Here is a 22,271-nt window from a genome sequence, read left to right as displayed (position 1 = left end):
CGTCTTTAACTGCGCATGTGCGGTCACCGGAAGTTGCTGTCCAATTTGCACTTTAATAATGGTGAGTGCTGTGATTTTTACCACAAAATCCAGGCCAATGTTCCACTTAGTGCTTTGCTGACAGCTGGGCCAAGAGCAGCACCACTCTTTCCTCGAAACCAAGGATTCGGCATGAACAGAAAGCTGGGACCTGAAGCTGGGAAACTGTAGAGAGAAAAGGACAGGAAGCTAGTGAGTCATACTCATCATGTAATATTTTAATTTCCTGTGCTCTTAAATGTCAAGGACAGCACCATAAAAAACCAAAAACAATAATCAATGTATTGTGTTTTTGTGATATGTGTGCTTGACATATTTTTCCATATGCCAAATCTACATCTTGTTATGCCCAGGAAAATGTGTAGCAATTTTTGAGAGTCAGGCCCCTGGTGTGTACACTTCTATTTTACAAGCAGATCCAGTTAAAGTCTAATGATTAGGAATAATATGCCTTGCATATCCATGACAACCTTTATTGTTAATACATAGCTTGTCTGCCCAAGCAGTGCAGTGCGCACATTAATTTTGCATCAGCTTTTCTACAATATCTGCATAAAAATCATCACTTTGCTGCAGATAATATTGACGTTCCCTTTTTGTTTCCTCTGTGTTTGGCACGATTAGAAAATTGTGTTATTCCAAACTCACTAGAGAATACCAAGCATTGCACCACCATTTGTGTTTTGACAAAGAAGCTAAGCAAAATCAATCAGATACAGGTGTTCAAGCTAAGCATAAAACAAATGTTAACCCAACCAGATCTGTAATCTCCAAAATTGAATGCATATATAGTTTAGTTATAGTGAGACCAGAAGAAATTTGTCATATGTTTGTAGGCTGCTTATACACAGAAAAACATGCTTCATACTAAAAAAAATAATTTAAGTAACCGTTAATTCTCACTAATAAATGGTCATAGTTTCATTTGACACATAATGAATTCTTGCCAATAACAACAGTAGCTTTTTTTCACTCATATAAAGCTAGCGTATCTGGTCATTCTATTAAATATTTGGTAAAAGCTTCAGTAATTTTCCATTTTGTTTTTACTTCTATTTTTAGCTAACTTGACCTGTACATTTTTGTAACTGTATCTATCATAAATTGACTTATTTAGCTAAGGCTCCATTTAGCCTACCATCATCTTTCTACATTTCTCCTTTCTTCTTTCATTCAGTAGGGAAGATTATACTTAAAATGTTAGACTAGCTGAAAAATATGAATATTTAATTGCTTATAATTTAATTGGTTATATACTTTATGCAGAATTAGAAATGTAAGCTTATTTTTTTCATTTTTATCTGAGGCAAGTGGACTGCCTACTCAGTTCATTTCCTGCGTGTTAGAATTATATATTCCAGCAGCACCTCACAGAATGGCTGCTAAGTGCTCCAATCATCTTAATATTCAGCTTCTTAATAGCTGTCACCATCTACTTTAATAAGGTCCATTAAATTGCAGAACCACTCAACGTGTTTTAGTGAGGGAGAGCTGAAAACAGAAAGAAATGGTGATCACCAAAAATTGAATAAATTATAATTAGAATGAGGATCACGTGGTCCATTAGTTTCTCTGAGCCTTGTCACTAGCGGAAACTGACTCCTCTGTACAGTACTGGGAATGGCAGACTGAAATACTGCTGCTGATTGATAGTTGATATTGAAAAAACCTTACGAGATGATTTTATACCAGCCCACCTGGCTCAAACCGGGCAGCCGGTCAGTTAAAATGGCTGCAGTGACTTGCCCCCACCGATCCCGCTGCCTCTCCCATGGGTTACAATTTTAACCTTCTCTTTTGAACAGGCAAGAGGGACACCCGCCAGAAGGCAGCGAGGTCCTTCTTTAAATATGTTGATCAGGTTCCGATGATGTCTTTGAGACCCATACTGCAATTTTAACCCGAGATCTGCACGGTGAAGCCATCGTAGCTCCACAACATGTCAACCTGGAAGAAACAGGAGCCAGGAGGGGCCTAGAAAGCTGAATGCATTTTTTTTTGTTTCCTTGTGGGTCAGGAGAAGCAGGACTACTCCTCTTGGACCCACAAGGAAGTCTTGGGCCTCCATTGCCCCGGGCTTCCCTCCTCCTCCTGCCTCGACTACAATGTCCTCCTGACCCCTCTCCCAACCACTTACCTGAGTGCCGGGGATCGTTCCTTCAGGACCCCAGCAGTGGTTTCCTGTCGCCCAAATTCCAGCTTCCTCCCACCAAAAAGCTAGCGCTTCCTATTGGGTTCGCATGGGAGACTGACAGGGCCTACGCAGATAAGGATTGGGCGTTAAAACCCAGCCCTGCCCTCAGCTGCATGACTCCTGCCATCGGGTTAAATTCGGGGCTTTAGCTTTCACATTAAACAAGGTACAAGTACAATTGTTTTAACTTTTATTGCAATATCATTTAATTAGTCAACAATAAAGGCAAAAGCATATCTTTACAGTGGTTTTAGTTAGCACATTAATGCCTATGATAGCACAATGAGATTATTACTAGATTATGGATTTTGTTTTATAAATTATATTGGTTAAAATTACTTTACCCTCATGAGCTTATGCTAAACAGAACAATTATTTATGATTACATAAGCTGGAGCACAATAAACTGTCTTGCATAACAAATGATGCTTGTTTAGGGAAATATTTTTTAATGTTTCCCATCATTCAGAACAGTAGATCAAAAATGTTATACCCACAAGGATTGCTATGTTTTTCTTCTTTTCATCCCCTCCCTTCCCAACAAATTTCCTCTTGTACTCTCGACATTCTCCCAAGTGAGTGGGTGGGATGGTCTGTTAATGTCTATGGGTGCTGACCCTGCTATTCTTGATTCAGTCACTGAGAGGTGCTGTAATAGTACAGCTTGTTCCCTTCCTTTAGCATCATGCTCTACCACTTATTGCTGAGATTGGCAATTGGGCCAGATCCACAACTCACTGTCTTGTGGGAAACCAAGTGTGAATGTCAATAGAAGTTGAGAATTTGGGTTGCCTTGTGTGATACAAAAGGACACAAATGTTTTGCACTATTAGGCTAGCTGTCAAATTTTAACTTGACCAAATACAACACATTCTATAAAAAGAATCTCCCACACTGACAAGTGACTTACTTTGAGACAATATATGCCAGCCGTGCCTCAGTTGGTAGCCACTCCAGGGACTTGAGCACATAATCGAGGCTGACACTCCAGTGTGGCAGTGAGGGAGTGCTGCACTGTCAGAGGTGCCGTCTTTCGAATGAGATGTTAAACCGAGGCCCCGTCTGCTCTCTCAGGTGAAAGTAAAAGATACTTTTATGAAGAAGAGCAGGGGAGTTCACCCCCGCCCCCCCTGGTGTCCTGGCCAATATTTATCCCTCAACCAACATCACTATAAACAGATTAGCTGGTCCTTATCCCATTACAACAGTGACTACATTTCAAAAGTACTTCATTGGCTGTAAAGCACTTTTGGACATACTGAAGTCATGAAAGGTGCTATATAAATGCAAGTTCTTTCTTAATATGTGGATGATATGATAACTAGAAAAACAGCCACGTGCACAGTAAGCAACCAATTGTGTGCAGGAACAGGTAAAATACAACATACTGTGTAAACAGAACATCAATCTGAAGTACTTGTGTTTGAATGAAAATTCATCTCAATGTGCTAAATATCCTTTATTTTCCTTTAGGTGATTATTTATGCCCGTGCAAGAAAGGAAAGTTTGTCCCAAGGAGTTTAAAAACCAGCTGCAATCAGAATTATATCCTCAGCCTTACGTCCCCATAAATGTTGTGAGTATTTGTCGGTTGTCTCCAAAGCTTGAGGGAGGAGCCAAGCCACATTCAAACGTGAGAGTCAAAATTTTGCTGGGGTTCTATTGGTCTCCCACCATAACACCACATTGTCTCCACTGTTTCCATCAGTTCGAACCTCCGTCCACCTCTTACAAGGCAAATGACAGCAAGGGGGTGGAGCCCAGTGGCCGGGACTCCCTACACCAGGAGTTCCTACTCCTTTGACTCATGGAAACCCAGTGTATCAGTAGAGCATGGCGTGTCCAGTGGGGTGAGGTGCACTGGCCTCCACTTGAGCAGATGTGGGGCCCCACCAGTAGGGTGCAGGCCACTGCCCTGGCTAGGAACCCAGAAGGCAGTTCCCTCATTTTATTTTAAAAGGAAGATCAACCCCCTAAAACAGAAGACCGAGGAGACCATGACCAAGGTTGGAGGTGGGGGCTCCAGCAACCGTTCCAAAAACAGACAGGCACTGGAGTTTTTGCCTGCCATGGGCAGGTAATGCTGGAGATGTGCTGAAGTGGCACGTAGGCCCGTGGTAATAAAGTGCCGTCCCACTGATCCTGCAAACACCGATGGAGTCAGCACTGGAGGGCAACGGTGGGCGCGTTCCTGGTACAATCACCGGGATTGCGACCTGTGGATTTTCAGCCTCATGCTGTGCAATTTGCTCAGTTACTTACAGGACTGACAGTTACTTTTAAATATAACTGACAAATATTCAAATCCAGAAGGCCTGGCAACGGCTTTTGGGGGTATTTATGAGCTGAAGCTGCTCAATGCATTGAGTTCTGTTGAGTCAAGTTGGTTGGAATCATCAAAAAGATAGCTCCTGAACTTAGCTCCTGCAGTTGGAAACACCACAGGAAGAAAAAAATACTGTGTAAAGAAAAGCTAGTTAGTATAATATCTACTGTAAATATATATATTCATTTGCTTTAAAACATTCATTTGCTGATTAAAGGTTGAAAAAACATCTGAGATGTGATGTTCTAGCATTTTTCAAAGACATGAGGGATCCTGTGGAGGTATAACTTAAATAATTTACAGAAAGGCTATCCTGCTATCCAGGGCTTGCTAACCAAAACTTGCCTAGATATTAGAGCCACTGAAGATAATCATAAGACTTAAGGTGGCAGGGCCGGTTGAGAAAGCAGTTATAAAAGCATACAAAATCCTGGGCTTCATAAATAGAGGTATAGAGTACAAATGCAAGGAAGTTATGATGAACCTGTATAAAAAGCACTGGTTCGGCCTCAACTGGAGTAATGGCCCAGAAATTCGGGTCAGGGGCTTCCTGCGGGTGTAAGCCCCCGAACTGCACTTACCTTGCGCGCCGGCAGTTGAACTGTAGGGCCCTGTGGAATTCCGCTCCAGGGCCTGGTCCAGCTGCCGGCGTGCTGTGCTTGCATGTCCCAGGGGCATAGTTAGTGCGATGCATCCCCTGGGATCACGTGAGCCATGGGCAGCCAATCGGAGGAGGGAAAAGCCCATTCATAAGATTGACAGGAAGACCTGTCAAAACTTATAAATACTACTGTAGGAATTAATAGCGGGGTTGGTGTAATGTATGTAATGTATATATACCTTAAGGGAGAGAACTACTTTTTACAGCTCCTGTATACTGTAGTACTGGCAGTGACCACACCTGTATATAAACCCTGAGTAGTGATCTGTATAGTTAGTTCTAGAGTAACCCTCATTCAGTAAACACCTGTTGAATTGTTCCCTGCAGCCTGTTGTCTGATTATTGAAGGACACAACATTAAGATACACGGACATAACATTGGCGACGAGGTAGATTCGAACCTACCTGCAACTCTGCATCACCTCCCAGGGATTCGCTCCTGGAGAACAGTGGAAGAAGGTCGAGTCCAGAAGCACGGGCGTCGACCATGGGCAACCACCCAGTCATCCAGCGGAGATTTGAGCATCGCAGGGGAGGCTGTCGAGAGCCAGGCTTGGCTTTCCAGTCACGGTGGTCCAGCGAAACGGGCTGGCAACAGGTACTGCGCAGACCCTTCCCGGACAGCGGCGGGCTAGAGCCCGACCGAGCGGCACAGCAAAAGGCCGAGCAGCGTCGACGGGGGAGAGAGAGAGGGCAGAGCGCACAGCCGGTGTTCAGGACTGAGCGGCGTCAACGGGGGAGAGAGACGAGAGAGAGCACAGCGCAGCCGGTGTTCAAGGGCCGAGCAGCGTCAACGGGGAGAGAGGCGCGCAGGAAAACGCGAGGCGCTGCCATTGCCATGAGGACCGCAGAGAGCGGCATTGGTAGCAGTGCAGGAACAGCACACGAAACCCACAGGGCGTCGCCATTTGCCACGAGGGCCGCCGAGAACGGCGTTGGCAGCAACGTGGGAGACGCCATTTTAAGCCGCAGCGGGGAAGAAAAGAAAGTGCGGGAGATGCCATTTTAAGCCAGTCTAACCACACCCAAAAATGCTGAAGAGTGGCAGTATCACAGCATTCGACAATGAAGTCGAAGATTGGATGACATATGTCGAACGCATAGAAGTATACTGAAAGGTGAATGAAGTGCCAGATGACAAGAAAGTGCTGGTATTGTTGAATTCGATGGGTGCAAAAATGTATGGCTTACTACGAAACCGAGTAACCCCAGAGAAGCCAGTAGAAAAGGATTTTGAAAACATAGTGTCAATCCTACAGGACCACTTAAACCCCACACCGCTGCTGATAGCAGAAAGATTTAAGTTTCACAAAAGGAACCAGCATAAAGATGAAAGTAATGCTGAGTATTTAACGGAACTGCACAAGCTATCGAAACACTGCCAGTTTGGAACGGGACTAGCAGATACTTTAAGGGACAAGTTTGAGTGTGGGCTTCAAAGTGAAGGAACCCAGAAACGGCTTCTATCAGAAAAGGATCTTACGCTGGACAAGGCTTTCAGCATTGCAGTATCACACGAAGCAGCAGCACGGGGCGCTGCAGAGATACAACGGAGACCGCAAGAATATGGCACAAATGAAATGTCATACGGAACAGTGAAGTGCTATCGCTGCGGCAGAACAACACACGACCATAATGATTGCTGGTTCAAGGACAAAGTGTGCAGACAGTGTAGAAAAGTAGGACACATAGCAAGAGTCTGCAGGTCGGGAAAGAAAACCAGCAGCAAGAAATCTCCACAGGAGAAGTACAAGAAGGTACATAAGGTGACGGAGAGTAGTTCAGATGAACAGAAAAGTGATACAGACTCCGGAAGCAAGGAGCTGGGTTGTCTGAAACTACATAATGTGATCAGAATGGAGGATCACCAAACTATCTGGGTCACGCTCAAGATAGCAGGAGTCCAAGTGAAAATGGAATTGGACACAGGATCAGCCCTAACAGTCATAAACCGAAGGGACTACAAGCAGCTATTCTCACATATACCATTGAGAGATACAAAGATTGTCTTGAAGACGTACATGGGGCAAAAAGTCTACCCCAAAGGAAAAATAAGGGTGAACGTTATATATAACGGCAAGGAAACACCAAAAATGGACCTATATGTATTGCCAGATGGAGGACCACCACTACTAGGACGTGAATGGATCTGGAAGATACAGCTAGATTGGCATTCCATACAAGCACTGACTGTAGATGCCAAAAAGGATGACGACGTCACACCTGGACGACTGTCAAAAATGCTAACACAAGAAGTGTTCCAGCAGGGACTCGGAACACTAAAAGACATAACAGCGATGATCAAAATAGAGGAAAATGCAAGCCGAAAGTTTTTAAGGCCAGACCGGTACCTTATGCGATCCGCCCAGCCGTCGAAGCAGAGCTGGAAGGTTTGGAACGTTCAGGAGTACTGTCCAAAGTGGACTGGAGCGAGTGGGCTACACCCATCGTTCCTGTAATGAAGAGGTCGTTGAGTAATATGCCTGGGGAACCAAAGAAGGTTCGCATCTGTGGGGACTTTAAGGTGACAGTGAACCCAGTCCTTCACACAGTACAATATCCACTTCCGCGGATTGAAGATATTTTCGCCTCGCTATCTGGAGGGAAACGCTTCACTAAGATTGATCTGGCCCAGGCGTACCTGCAAATGGAGGTAGAAGAAGCCTCGAAACAGTACCTCACGATCAACACTCATAAAGGTCTCTACCAATACAATCGGCTGGTGTTCGGGGTAGCATCAGCTCCGGCTATTTGGCAAAGGACAATGGAACAAGTCCTGCAAGGGATTCCAGGGACCCAGTGTTATTTGGACGACATCCTGGTCACGGGCAAAAATGACAGTGATCACCTCGCCAACCTGAAGCAGGTGCTCACTGGATTGAAGGAATATGGGCTCCGAGCTAATCGCCACAAATGCGAGTTTTTCCAGAAGCAGATCTCGTATTGTGGCCACGTTATTGATAAAGAGGGGTTACATAAGTCCCCTGAAAAGATTGAGGCAGTAGTCAAGGCTCCAGCACCGGAAAATGTGTCACAACTGAGGTCGTTCCTCGGGCTGGTGAACTACTACCAAAAGTTCTTGCCGAATTTGTCTACCATACTACACCCACTGAACACCCTACTGCAAATGGGGGTACCATGGAAGTGGAGTGACGAATGTAAACGAGCTTTCCAGAAGAGCAAAGCATTGATCACATCAAAAGAGGTGTTGGCTCATTTCAACCCAGCACTACCAATTCGGTTGGCGTGTGATGCATCACCCTATGGCATTGGAGCGGTACTGTCGCACAAATTCCCGGACGGCTCGGAGAGGCCAGTAGCCTTTGCGTCTCGGTCACTAACCTCAGCCGAGCGTAACTACGCCCAGATTGACAGGGAGGCCCTCAGCCTAGTGTGGGGAGTGAAAAAGTTCAATCACTATTTGCACGGGCAGAAGTTCACCTTGCTGACTGACCACCAACCACTTGTCTCCATCTTTAATCCAAAGAAGGGCGTTCCGGTGATGACTGCACAACGGCTACAAAGATGGTCCCTTTTTCTAGGGGTGCACCAATATGAAAGCGAGTATAAGGGCACGAAACAGCATGGAAACGCTGATGGGCTATCACGCCTGCCACTGCCTACTGCGGAGGAAGCACCAGCAGTGGATCCTGTCGAAATATTTCATTCGACTATAATTGAACGCTTGCCAGTAACTAATGCTGGTATAGAGAAGGAGACCCGAAATGACCCGACACTGTCTCGGGTATATGATTTGACGGTGAAGTGATGGCCAGCACATGGCGACTCACTGTTGCCAGCATTCTCATCCAGAAGAGAACAGCTGTCAGTATGCCAGGGGGCCTTGATGTGTGGATCCCGAGTGGTAATTCCACCCAAGTTAAGGGAGAGAGTGCTCAATGAGCTTCACGAAGGTCATCTGGGAGTGGTGAAAATGAAAAGCCTTGCTAGGGCTTATGTGTGGTGGCCAGGGATCGATCAGCAAATCGAGGACCTGACAAAGAGCTGATCAGGATGCCAGAATGTCCAAAATGCACCACCACATGCCCCTCTACACCCATGGGAGTGGCCCTCATCTCCATGGCAATGGGTGCATATTGATTTTGCTGGTCCATTCATGGACTCAATGTTTTTAATAGCCGTGGATGCGCACTCGAAATGGCCTGAGGTGATCAAAATGTCCTCCACCACCACGGAAAAAACTATTGCAGTCCTACGGACCATTTTTGCCAGGAACGGCTTGCCAGAGAAGATTTGCTCTGATAACAGACCACAGTTTGTGTCCAAAGAGTTTCGAAGATTTATGAAAAGGAATGGGGTAAGGCATTACACATCCGCCCCGTATCATCCAGCCACAAATGGATTGGCTGAGAGGTTCGCACAAACCTTTAAAAAAGCAGTAAAGGCCATGTGCGATGACGACATTCCACTGCAGCATAAGGTGGACAATTTCCTGTTAGCCTACAGAAATGTGACATGCAGCCACCAACCAGGCCCCGGCCATGATGTTCTTTAACCGAAGGTTGAGATCTTGTCTGGATTTGCTCAGACCAAATGTACGAAGAGATGTTGAGAGTAAGCAATTCCAGCACATCAATGAGAAGCCGACAAGGAACTTCAATGTAGGGCAACCAGTCTTGGCCCGCGACTACCAAACAGAGAAATGGCAACCAGGAACGATATGCACACGGCAGGGGCCACTAATGTAAACAGTGGATGTTGGGGAGAACATTGTGAGACGCCATGCTGACCAGATCCTAGAGTCACAGGAACGAGTCAACCCCATGTCTCGGCCATATGTACCTGGTGAGGAACCCGACATACAGGTCGCATCTACCTCAGAAACAATAGCATTGGAAGCTGATGAATCAACTGACGACAGGGTGCTAGAATCGCCTCCGCACCAAGAGCGAGACACTCGGGAAAGGCGTTATCCAGAAAGAATCAGGAAGCCTCCCCAGAGACTGAATATATGAATGGACTATTTTCATATAACATTGTATATTAAAAATGTTAATTGTTAAATGAATATTATGGTACTGTTAATCTAAAAGGGGAGGAATTGTAATGTATATATACCTTAAGGGAGCGAACTACTTTTTACGGCTCCTGTATACTGTAGTACCGGAAGTGACCACACCTGTGTATAAACCCTGAGTAGTGATCTGTACAGTTAGTTCTAGAGTAACCCTCATTCAGTAAACACCTGTTGAATCATTCCCTGCAGTCTGTTGTCTGATTATTGAAGGACACAGCATTAAGATACACGGACATAACAGTTGGGGTTATTTGTCTCTGGCCAGTCAGAAGCCTCTGAGCTGCTCCAGGGACCCCCTTGCGGTTTCAAAGTGCTCCCCTATTCCTGAGTTCTGACCGCCGGACTTATTCGGTAGCGATGTAGACAGAAAACAACATGACTCGTGGTTTGGGTGCAAAACAGACCAGTATTTATTGAAAACAAAAGAAAGAAACAACTAAAATAATTGATATAGCTCTTCTGCCTGGTACAGCACTTTTGCTTAACGCAGTATCCTCAGTGTCCACTAGAGCGCTCCCTGCTCAGTGCAACACTCCTTTATTTTAATACACGCAGTACACTCAGTGTCCACTAGAGTGCTCCCCGCTCAGTGCAACACTCCTTTATTTTAAATCCAGCACTTTAAAAATAGAATACTTTAATATTGAAACACAGCGTTCACCACAGCACTTATCTGCTTGGTGCAACACTCCCTTTTAATACAGTTACTTTAAAAATAGCTACACAGCGTTCACCACAGCACTTCTCTGCTAGGTGCAACACCCCTTTTAATACAGTTTTAAATACAGTACTTTAAAACAGCTACACAGTGTTCACCACAGCACTTCAGCTTGATGCAACATCCCTTTTAATACAGTTTTAAATACAGTACTTTAAAACAACTACTCCTTTTTAATACAGTTTTAAATACAGAACTCAGTGTCCAACTGAAGCACTTCCTCTGCTCAGTGCAACACTGTCTTACTTAAATAGGGGAGGAGAGACGGACACAATGAGGGAAAATCGACTAAAATCACAGTTCTAACAAAATTCCCTTTAATTCCCACCCCTATACCTATCCTAAGTTGCCTTGTGAAAGGCCAGAAAAATATATGCTCACCACTAGAAATGCCTCCTCCGTGCCCTGTGAACTTAGATCTTCACTGCCCCGAAGTAAAAACACCCCAGTGTTTTAAAAGTAAACTGCTGGTGTTTCACTTCTTCAGGCAGGCTCCCACGCTGTAGAGGGACACGGAGGCGAGGCCAGAGAGAGAGAGAGCTTCTGGGAAGCTATCTTTTATACCCCCATTTGGGGCCCGCCCAGATCCGGATGTTTCTGGGCTAAAACAAAAGGGATCCAACTGCCCCATTGTCCAGTAATGTGTTTGGATGAATCACCCATTCATTTGAAACTGTTCCTTTTCTCAGTTTAAATGTCTTTTCAAATTGTCTGTGCTGAGCTTTGAATGTATTTTCCATTCATGATGGGTTTTGAATGGAGCTGTCCTGGTTTGAAAAAAACATGTCTTTCTGTGTTTACTATGTAAACAGCTTGGGAGGCTAGTGTAAACAAAAGCCATTGTTAGCCATTGTTCTTGTGGTCAGGCTGAAACCGCAGTCAAGTGGTTAATCCTTTGTGCAAACATCTTGTAGCAGTTTCTGTAAACATATCGATTAGCTGCTGCAGGGGGGTGGGGACTCCCCTTTGATTGGCAGCTCCATTGAACCTTTCTTCCACAGACACAGAAAGCTGTTTTCCAAGTCCTTTTGTCTTCGGCCATGTGGTCTGACGGCCATTTTGATCCCTAGAATTTTAAAGGCATATCACCCAGGGATTCTTTAATCAAAAAATTTAATCTTCGGAGCTGTAAATTATTGCGAAATCTTCCACTACGGGCCCCAAAATAGCAGTAAACCTTCAAATAAATGTTTTAAAAATCACACTTTTTAAATAAACTATAAATTACATTAAATAACTATTTTAAACAATAATTTAAATTTTTGAAAAAAATAATTTAAGAACATAAGAAATAGGAGCAGGAGTAGGCCAATTGGCCCCTTGAGCCTGCTCCGCCATTCAATCAGATCATGGCTGATCTGATCCTAACCTCAAATCTACTTTCACTCTCCATCCCACCCGAACCCATGTGATCTCCCGGGAGAGGCGAAAAACCAGATAAAAAATCCAATGGCCAATTTGGGAGAAAAAATCTGGGAAATTCCTCTCCGACCCATCTAAGCGATCGAAACTCGTCCAGGAGATCACTCTGTCCCTGTATTTCCTGCAGTACTTACCTTCTGTAAGAGGTGATCTCCACCCCAGCCAGGAACAGGCCCAATTTACTCTTGAAGGACTTCTAGCTGGCAGCCTGTTCCCGAGGTCTCCACTAATCCCTGTGAATAGAACCATCTCCTGAAATCTAACACAGAATTAGAACACAAGAAGTAGGAGCAGGACAAGGCTACATGGCCCCTGGGCCCGCTCCGCCACCCACAGGGCCAAGACCGATCCAAACCTAGCCTCATGTCCGATTTCCTACCCACTCCCCGTAACCCCTAATTACCCTTACTTCTAGGAAACTGTCTATTTCTGTTTTAAATTTATTTAATGATGTAGCTTCCACAGCTCTCTGGGGCAACAAATTCCACAGACCTACCACCCTCTGAGTGAAGAAGTTTCTCCTCATCTCAGTTTTGAAAGAGCAGCCCCTTATTCTAAGATTATGCCCCCTAGTTCTAGTTTCACCCATCATTGGAAACATCCTCACCGCATTCACCCGATCAAGCCCCTTCACAATCTTATATGTTTCAATAAGATCGCCTCTCATTCTTCTGAACTCCAATGAGCAGATTCCCAATCTACTCAACCTCTCCTCCTATATCAACCCCCTCATCACCGGGATTAACCGAGTGAACCTTCTTTTTATTTTATATTCTAACGGGGCTAAAAATAAACTTACCTTGTTTTAAAGTATTTAAAAATAATAAACCTGTGGAAAAAATGTTTTAATTTTAATTAATTGACCACTTACCTTGCAAAAAGCAGGCCTTACGCATGCAGAAAATGGCACTTCCATTCGGCCTACAGGTGAGTACCCCGTGTGTACTCACCCGTGGAGACCCGAATTTCTGGGCCATTGTGTTCAATTCTGGGCACTGCACTTCAGGAAGGACGTGAAGGCCTTAGAGAGGGTGCAGAAAAGATTTACGAGAATGATTCCCGGGATGAGGGACTTCAGTTCCGTGGATAGACTGGAGAAGCTGGGGTTGTTCTCCTTAGAGCAGAGACGATTGAGAGGAGATTTGATGAAGGTGTTCAAAATCATGAGGGGTCTAGACAGAGTAGATAGAGAGAAACTGTTCCCATTGGCAGAAGGGTCAAGAACCAGAGGACACAGATTTGCAGATTGGCAGAAGAACCAAAAGCGACATGAGGAAAAACTTTTTTATGCAGCGAGTGGTTAGGATCTGGAATGCACTGCCTGAAAGGGTGGTGGAGGCAGATTCAATTGTGGCTTTTAATAGGGAATTGGACAAGTACCTGAAGGGAAAAAAATTTGCAGGCCTCTGGGGAAAGGGCGAGGGAGTGGGACTAGCTGAAGTGCTCTTGCCGAGAGCCAGCTTGGGCTCGATGGGCCGAATGGCCTTCTTCCATGCTGTAACCATTCTATGATTTATGACTGTAAGAAGCTAAAGCCCATTTATGAGAATAATCTTAAATACAGAATCTGAAGTACCAAGAGGCAAAAAAGACCCAATAACATAACAGCCTTGCTCCTATGCCACTCTTCCAACCATGAATTCCACTGCCTAATCATCTTGCGCTTGTTTGGCTTAATGTATGGCACAGGTAGGAATCCTGAGAATAGTAGCATCGGGCCTTGCTTTCTAGCTCCTCATATTCCTCAGTCCTACCAACATGGTTAGTGCCCACATGTACTACTACCGGCTGTTCACCCAACCCTCCCACAGATCTGTACATAAATTCCTTGATATCCTCCAGAGACTAATTCTAAATCAATTCCTCACATATGAGATATGAGATGGCGATGGCTAGTTTCACCCCCAATGCCTCTTATTTGGTTTACCTGCCTCCTCACTACTCCTTCTATTCTTTTCCTATTACCTTCTCCCAGCCCTCTCTGTCATAACCTTCCTGTCCAGGCTCCTCTATTCCATGGAACATCTGGCCTAAATCTCTCCCCCCAGGCTATAACCTGCATAATGCATCAAGGTGCTTGTCAGGTTCAACGGTCCATTGCTCAAGTATAGCAACTCTCGGCTATTGATGTGCTTACAACAACAACAACTTGCATTTATATGGCACCTTTAACATAGTAAAACATCCCAAGGTGTTTCACAGGAATGTAATCAGACAAAAATTGACATTGAGCCAAAGAAGGAGACCTTAGGACAGGAGAACAAAGCTTGGTTAAAGGGGTAAGTTTTAAGGAGTATAAAGGAAGAGAGAGAAGTGGAGAGGTGGAGAGGTTTAGGGAAGGACTTCCAGAGCTCAGGGCCTAAACAGCTGAAGGCACGGCTACCAATGGTGGGGCGAAGGAAGTCGGGGATGCACAGAGAATGGCTTAGTCCAGACAAAGTCTATTCTCCACAGCATTGGAGAAGTATGGCAGACTGTCAGTAGCGTACAAAATTGTGGCTGAAACCCCACCAACAGAGTTGTTAGTCCTTAAGCTAATCCTCTATGCAAGCAGTACAGTTGAACATCACCATTCTATGTCAATCTAAACATATCACTTCTGGACTCAACATAGAGTTCAACAATTTCAGATCACAACCTCGGCCCCTATCATATATATATTTTTTATCCACACTCTTTGTCTTTTTTTCTTCTCCCCCACATGGCAGCTGTCTTTCATTCTGCCAGCACAATTTACACTTCATCTAGAGCCATCCTTTGTTTCTTAACCTGTCCCATTACCATCTCCTTTTGCCTTGAATATCTCTTAATGTCTTTTAACCTCTCCTGCCTTCTATCCTATCACAGACCTTCCCTTTTGTTCTTTCATCCCCGCCCCCATTTCCCAGCCCCTACACTTGCTTAAAAATCTGTTCCATTTCCTGCTTTTTTCCAGTTCTGGCAAAAGGTCATCGACCTGAAACGTTAACTCTGTTTCTCTCTTCACAGAAGCTGCCTGGCCTGCTGAGTATCTCCAGCATTTTCTGTTTTTATTTCAGATTTCCAGCATCCACAGTATTTTCTTTTTGTAAACATACCACTATCAAGGCTTCACGCACTATTTCCTCCACCTGTTAAATGCTTTCTCAGGGCACTTTTATATTGCATGAGGCCTGTGCTAATGCCATCAGATTCCCCACCCAGAGGATTCATGCAGTTACTTGCTAAGAGTTGCAGCCAGTTTTTGCATAATCTACAGCTTGGAGATCCCAGCCATAGAACAATTTAAAAGCACCTCTGGCGCATTGCTTGAAATCATTTCCATTGGATGAAAAGTTCAAATGTGCAGACAATCATCATTCACTGAACCAGTTGTTGGATCACTCATTTGGCCATGAAAGATCAGTGACTGCCTGTTGGTACCAAATGCAAAACTTTTCCAAACGTACACTGCCAAATTTATGAGATTGCTCTCCTTATTTCAATCATCGCTAAATAATACCCTTCTGCTGTGCCAGCCAAAGAAAGAAAGATATTTATAGAGCACCCTTCATGACCTCAGGATGTCCCAAAGCGTTTTACAGCCAATGAAGTACTTTTGAAGTGTAGTCACTGTTGTAATCTAATAAACAAACAACAACAAAAAACTAATAAGCACATCGGCTGGAAACCAGTTCACTATCTGCACCTCACTTGCTGTTAGTATCACATTAGCAGATTTGTGTTTTTCTTGCTTATCCTCATTAAAACATTTTTTTGCGTTCAGCTTAATTGCTGATTTGAAATAGTTTGCTGCACCATAGTCATTATTTTTGGGATATTATCTAGTAATTATCTAAGATTTTAAAATATTCTTTGTGGCTCAAATTAACAGTCTGTAATATCATACACCATTGAAACCATGACTTTCACAGTTCCAGCAAACATATTTCTTTCGGCCCTACATGCAGTCGCATTAAGAACAGGCAAACGAAGGACTGAGGTAGCAAGCAGAATATAATTAAGGTTTTAGCTGTGCATTCAGCGAACCATCTTCCCAGTAAGCTTTGCTCATATTGCAGTGACTTACCCTAAGGAGTGCCTGGAATATAAATGTGGATCTGTTATTAGTTTCAACCAGCTGCAAATATCTGAGGCACTTAATTAAGTGGTTTAGTAATGTACAAATGCTCAGTTCTGCTCCTCACACCTAACACAATGAAGTACTTATATTCTATGTGCAATCAGAAAAGTAATAATTCATGGGATAATTATTATTTATACCTTCTTTCATTTTTTTTGCAGCAGCAGACACATCAATTCTTCTCACGGATTTTGACACTGAATCCCGGATAAAAATGAATCATATCACATTAGGATTTAATACTGAGTTGTAAAATTCTTTGTGTGGATGTGAAATTGCACTAAATGTGAACTAATGAATAACATTGCATAAAAAGATGAATTTTCAATTTTGGATTTTAACAGTAAGGTCAAAAACTATTACTAGCAAAGTGCCATTTGTGCCATTTGACGACATAGATTCTGCAAAATATTTAGCTGAAATTAATGTCTAAATTAATTTGAAATTTCTGTTTTAAGAAAAAATGAACGCTTAGTGTCTGCAGTTTATTTCTTATTCCATTTATTTGAGGAAAAAAACACATGTTTGATTATAAAATTTATGTCGGGAATATTTAATTTAATGTTTTGCATGGTAAAATACAACAAACTGTTCATATCATGGTAGATAGTTGTTTTATATAAGAGGTTATAGCCAAACTTTCAACTCAGGTTGCATAATCCAAAATATATTGGACAAAACTCAAACCAATTTTGAAAACGTTCTGTGTGTCACACTGTCTGTTATAATTTCACAGAGTTATACAGTCTAATCAGCATTGTTGTGGATAGGAATGCTAATTTTCGGATGGCACCCTGACATCACTAAATAGAAAGCAAGGTGTTCTTTTAAATTCAATTATTTAATCTCTCTGTAGTGCTGCTATTTGCTATGATAAAGAATCTATAAGAACAAATAGCATTCAACTTAGGAAAAGTGTTGGAAGTTCTTTTCATTGACAAGAGAATTTGTACAATAAATAGTTAAGCCAAAGTATTCTCCAGCTAACTGCAGAGTCCGAAATGCCTCGGGTAGATGATTGGAGAAATGGTTGAGTAAGCCAAGATGGTGCTGACATAAAACTGATGCCAAAGCAACGTGAGAGTATTTCTTTGTATTTATTGTACAGAAAAGCCCAACAACAAACTTTAGTGCAATTCAGAATTGGTTCAAGAGCAATCTCCTTAATTAGGCGCTATTCTTGGTGGATCTTTATGAAGGCAAAATTTCTAATTAACTCCATAATTCATGTCTTCTTTAACAAAGTTATACCTTTCAGTTCCAAAATCCATCACCTAAGCTGTGTAATTTACCTATTATGTAATTCAATCAATCACTATTTTATTCAGCTATAATTGCCAGCAGCTATGCCAGGATAATTTACAAAATTTGTATGACAAGTATCTGAGGTACATAGCCTTAGCACTGTGTTTTTAATTATTTGCCCTTGTAAAAAGTTAGTAGCTTACAAGTTCTTCTACGGATTTGGACGATGGCCAGCACCCAGATAATCAATATTTATCAGTTTATAACTGGAAAAAAACCAAGATGGAAATCTATTGTGACAAAATTAGAATGCTTATAACTGTGTTTTACCAATTATTTAATACTAAACTGGGTTTAAAAGATCTGGATGCCATGAATCATGTCTATATATAATAGCATAAACAGGAAACCTCACACATAACCACCTCATCATAGACCATCTGCTGTTTTTGAATTAATCATTTCAATAAATAAATAAAAAGGGAAGGTTGGGGTGATGCATTGAGATAGAACACGATCCTTTCACCTCAGTTTGACCCAGCACAGAATAGGATAAAAGTCCCTCCTATCTGATGACTATAAGTAACCAAAATGACATGAATTTAAGAACTCTCAACCGAGTGGGTGTAAGTTCATCACACAAGACGCCCATAAATTCCCGGTAAATTAGCAGTCTTACACTTAGAGAGCACATGACTAGCTTGTGTGGAAAATGGAAATGTCACCCTGTTGCAGTATGGGGCACTGTATAGCATTGTTGGACTAAGTAAGAGGAGCTTGGTCTCCATGTTGTTTGTGTTGTACCTCACTTGTGAGTGCCTGACACTGCCAGTGGGTGCTAACATTGGGTAGTATTCCATTCCCGAGCATTGACATCTCTCACCTTGAAGAGCACAAAAGAAAAATGGAATTAGAAAGGATTGCAATCATAAATGGGAAAGCAAAGAATATAATGAATCCTGAAATACTCAAAGACATGAAACCATATCAGAGCTTGGAGCATTTGTGTTTCATTACCCTAGAAGTCATATTTTCCATGAGTAATGTCACTTTGCTGACTGCATTTCATGACCAGCTTTTGTCATTTTCAATGTCAACTGTTGTTCACAAAAAGCACAGCATGACTTACATTTAGTTTATCTTTACTGACAGTGTACAATACAGATTCCTGTTCTCTGAGTTGCTTGTGCTGTATCTTGAATGGATAGTTCCACTTAAAGATGGAAATGTCTTTTCTGAGAGACTTGTATTGAAGATATTTATTTTTAATGTTGCCTCTCTATCTGCTCCCCAAGACTATGCACCATTCTCCATCAGTGTCCAAATGATCTGCTCCCACACCTCTGATAATGATCCATTTGAATTGACTGTGAACAGCTCCACAAGAGTGGCCAGAATGACACACACACTGATTTTCCCTCTCTTCTTGTGACTAAAGTTATATTCTCAACTCTGTGCCTCTTTACAACAGAGATGAGTTAGGAAGACACCATTCAAGAGCATAAACTTGGGCCCTATCACTGGTCACACCTTGGAGCCATCAATCTGTTTATTAGTCACCAGCTATTGCAACCTTAATTACAGGAAACATAGGAACATAGGAATAGGAGTAGGCCAATTAGCCCCTCAAGTCTGTTCTGCCATTCAATGAGATCATGGCTGGTTACCACTTCAAAAAATTCAATCAGGTTTGTCAGGCATGACCTACCTTTCACAAATCCATGCTGGCTCTCTATTATCAGCTGAAAATTTTCAAGTTGTTCAGTCACCCTATCCTTAATTATGGACTCTAGTAATTTCACGACAACAGATGTTAGGCTAACTGGTCTATAATTTCCTGATTTCCCTCTCTCGCCATTCTTAAATAGCGGAGTGACGTGCACAATTTTCCAATGTGAAGGAACAGTTCCTGAATTGAGAGAACTTTGGAAGAAATATAGTTAGGTAATCTACAATGTGCTCACCTACTTCCTTTAAAACCCTGGGATGGAAACCATCTGGTCCTGGGGATTTGTCACTCTTTAGTGCCATTATTTCTTCATTACTGTTACTTTGCTTACATTAATTTGGTTGAGTCCCTGTCCCTGATTCAGTATTAGTTTCCTTGGGAGTTCCGGCACACTATCCTCTTCCTCTACAATAAATACTAATGCAAAGTCATTATTCAACATGTCCGCCATTTCCTTATTATCATTGATAGTATCACTGTTATCAGTTTTCAAGAGGCCAGCATTGCTCCTGACCACCCTTTTTTTCCTAATATAATTGTAAAAAAAATTTGTGTTGATTTTGATATCGCTTGTCAGTTTCTTTTCATACTCCCTTTTTGTAGCTCTTACTATCGGTTTTGTCACCCTTTGCTGTTTTTTGTATCTTTCCCATTCGCCAGGATCTGTGCTATTTTTTGCATTTTTGTCTGCTTTTTCTTTTAGTTTTATGTTGTCTCTTACCTCTTTAGTCGTCCATGGCTGTTTTATTGGCAAGTGGAGCTCTTACCCCTTAGGGCTAATTGCATACAGAAATTGCATACATTGATATTGCAAAATAGTGAACATTCCATAATGCAGTGCTATTACTGTACAATGAGAATGTCATTAAGTAGTAATAATAAACCATATAAAGTTTCATCAAATCTTCAAGCACAATTATAATTCCTTTCTATATATACGCACACTTAATCACAGTTCTGCCAGTTTATCATCATGTTGTATAAAGTAATACAAAACACTAATGCATGTCCCAGAGCTGGCTCAAGAAACCCAAGAGACTATATGAACAATATTTAGGTAAGCAAATGAGTAAATAGATAATTAGGGGTAGAGCAATGGGTTACAGTGAAAGTTATTCATTTGGTCCTCGGGCTCATCCTCATAAGTATGTTGAGCTGTGTGCACCAAACGGGCACCTGCAACTCGCCAGTCAGAGCCTGACCAATTTTGATTGATTTGGACACTGGTCAAGGCCCATAGGTGAGTTCAGGGTGGGGACGGGGAAGCTGATTGGGAGTGGGGCAAGTGCAGGCCGGAAACGATCAGCCTTCTTCTGCAGCTTCCAGTGGTCACTTTAAGGAGTGCTGGTTAGGCCACTGTAGAGTCTGAAAATGTAGTCAGAGCATACGCAGTGCAAGCTCTGATTACTTTAAAGGAATTTCACAAATGAGTCTGAAAATGGGCGTATGAAATGAGCCTTCCCTCATTTCAGGGGCCGCCCTTAAAAATGCTCTGCCGAATTTAGCAGTGGCCCAGGCACACATGCAAGTTGAGCATGGGCCTTCCCACTGCTCAATTTGTCATGTTTTACACCCATAAAACAGGTGCTGTGATGCTGAATTTAAGCCCCAGTGATTCTAAGAAGGGAATACTGCTGATTTTCAGCACTGACATCCTTAGTGCAATAGAAATATATCTACAAGACTTACAGTGTGTGACTTTAGTGAAACACTACAAGGAATAAAATATAAACTAAGTTTTGAATAAAGGATCTGATGTGCTCTGAGAAGAACTTGATTTCTGAGACAGGACCATCAGATGTGTAAGTATAATTCTGTTGTTTACCATTATAGGCTAAAAATTCGGGGGCTTTACGTCACCCGTTACTGGTAAAAAATAGTGAAAAGAGGGCGACCAGCGCTCTTTCACCAGCTGGTGGCAGATCTTGTGGTGTCCTCCATTTTCCAAAGCCCAGCACCGCTGCTGGTAAGATCCATCGCCCTGCCAATTAAAATGAGGGAGAGGTGGCATCAGTCGGCATGCGACGCTGACTTAATGTCACCACGGCAAACTTGGACCTTTGCGCTGAGTTCAGCGCTGGGCCCTAAGCTCGCCATGTAAACCTAGCATGCAGCAGACTCACAGAGGTGCTGTCAGCACCTCTTAAAGGGACACACACATTCAGGTAAATGTGCATTTAAGCTTTTGGATTTTTTTTATTGAAATGGTGGCTTGTTGCAATAGATGTTGAAAGTTTTTTAAGTGGGTGGGGAGTGCTACTGGATGCTTGCAAGATCTCAGATGGTAAAGGAAAGCCTCTGAGAAGACAGAAAATGCGACAAATACTCAGCAGGTCAGGCAATATCCGTGGAGGGAGAAACAGAGTTTACGTCTCAGGTCAAGATGCTGCCTGACCTGCTGAGTATTTCCATCATTTTCTGCTGTCATTTCAGATTTACAGCATCCACTCTCAGAGGGAAGAGGAAGAAACAGAAGAGGAAGAAGCCAAAGAGGAAGAAACAGAAGAAGAGGAAGCAAAAGAGGAGGAAGCAGAAGGAAGGATGCAACCCAGGCAGTCCCTTTCTGGCTGGGATATCCGGGATGGAATGACCTGCCTGCGGTACCAGTGACTACAACCCCAATTCCCCTTTCAACGTTTGTCCTACACCTTACCTTCCCTCTGGTCCTGACCATCACAGCGTCCTCTTGGCCACAATGCTGAAATAAAAGCCACCACAAAGCAAACTTTCCAATCCATCTATCCAACCAATATGACATCAAGAAATCAACTCATCACCCTTATGAATTCCCTTAGTG

The sequence above is a fragment of the Somniosus microcephalus genome, chromosome 12 (genome assembly GCF_052327205.1).
Source record: "Somniosus microcephalus isolate GS21.2 chromosome 12, FLI_Smic_1.0, whole genome shotgun sequence".
NCBI lineage: Eukaryota > Metazoa > Chordata > Chondrichthyes > Squaliformes > Somniosidae > Somniosus > Somniosus microcephalus.
Note: the sequence above shows the minus strand (reverse complement) of the source record.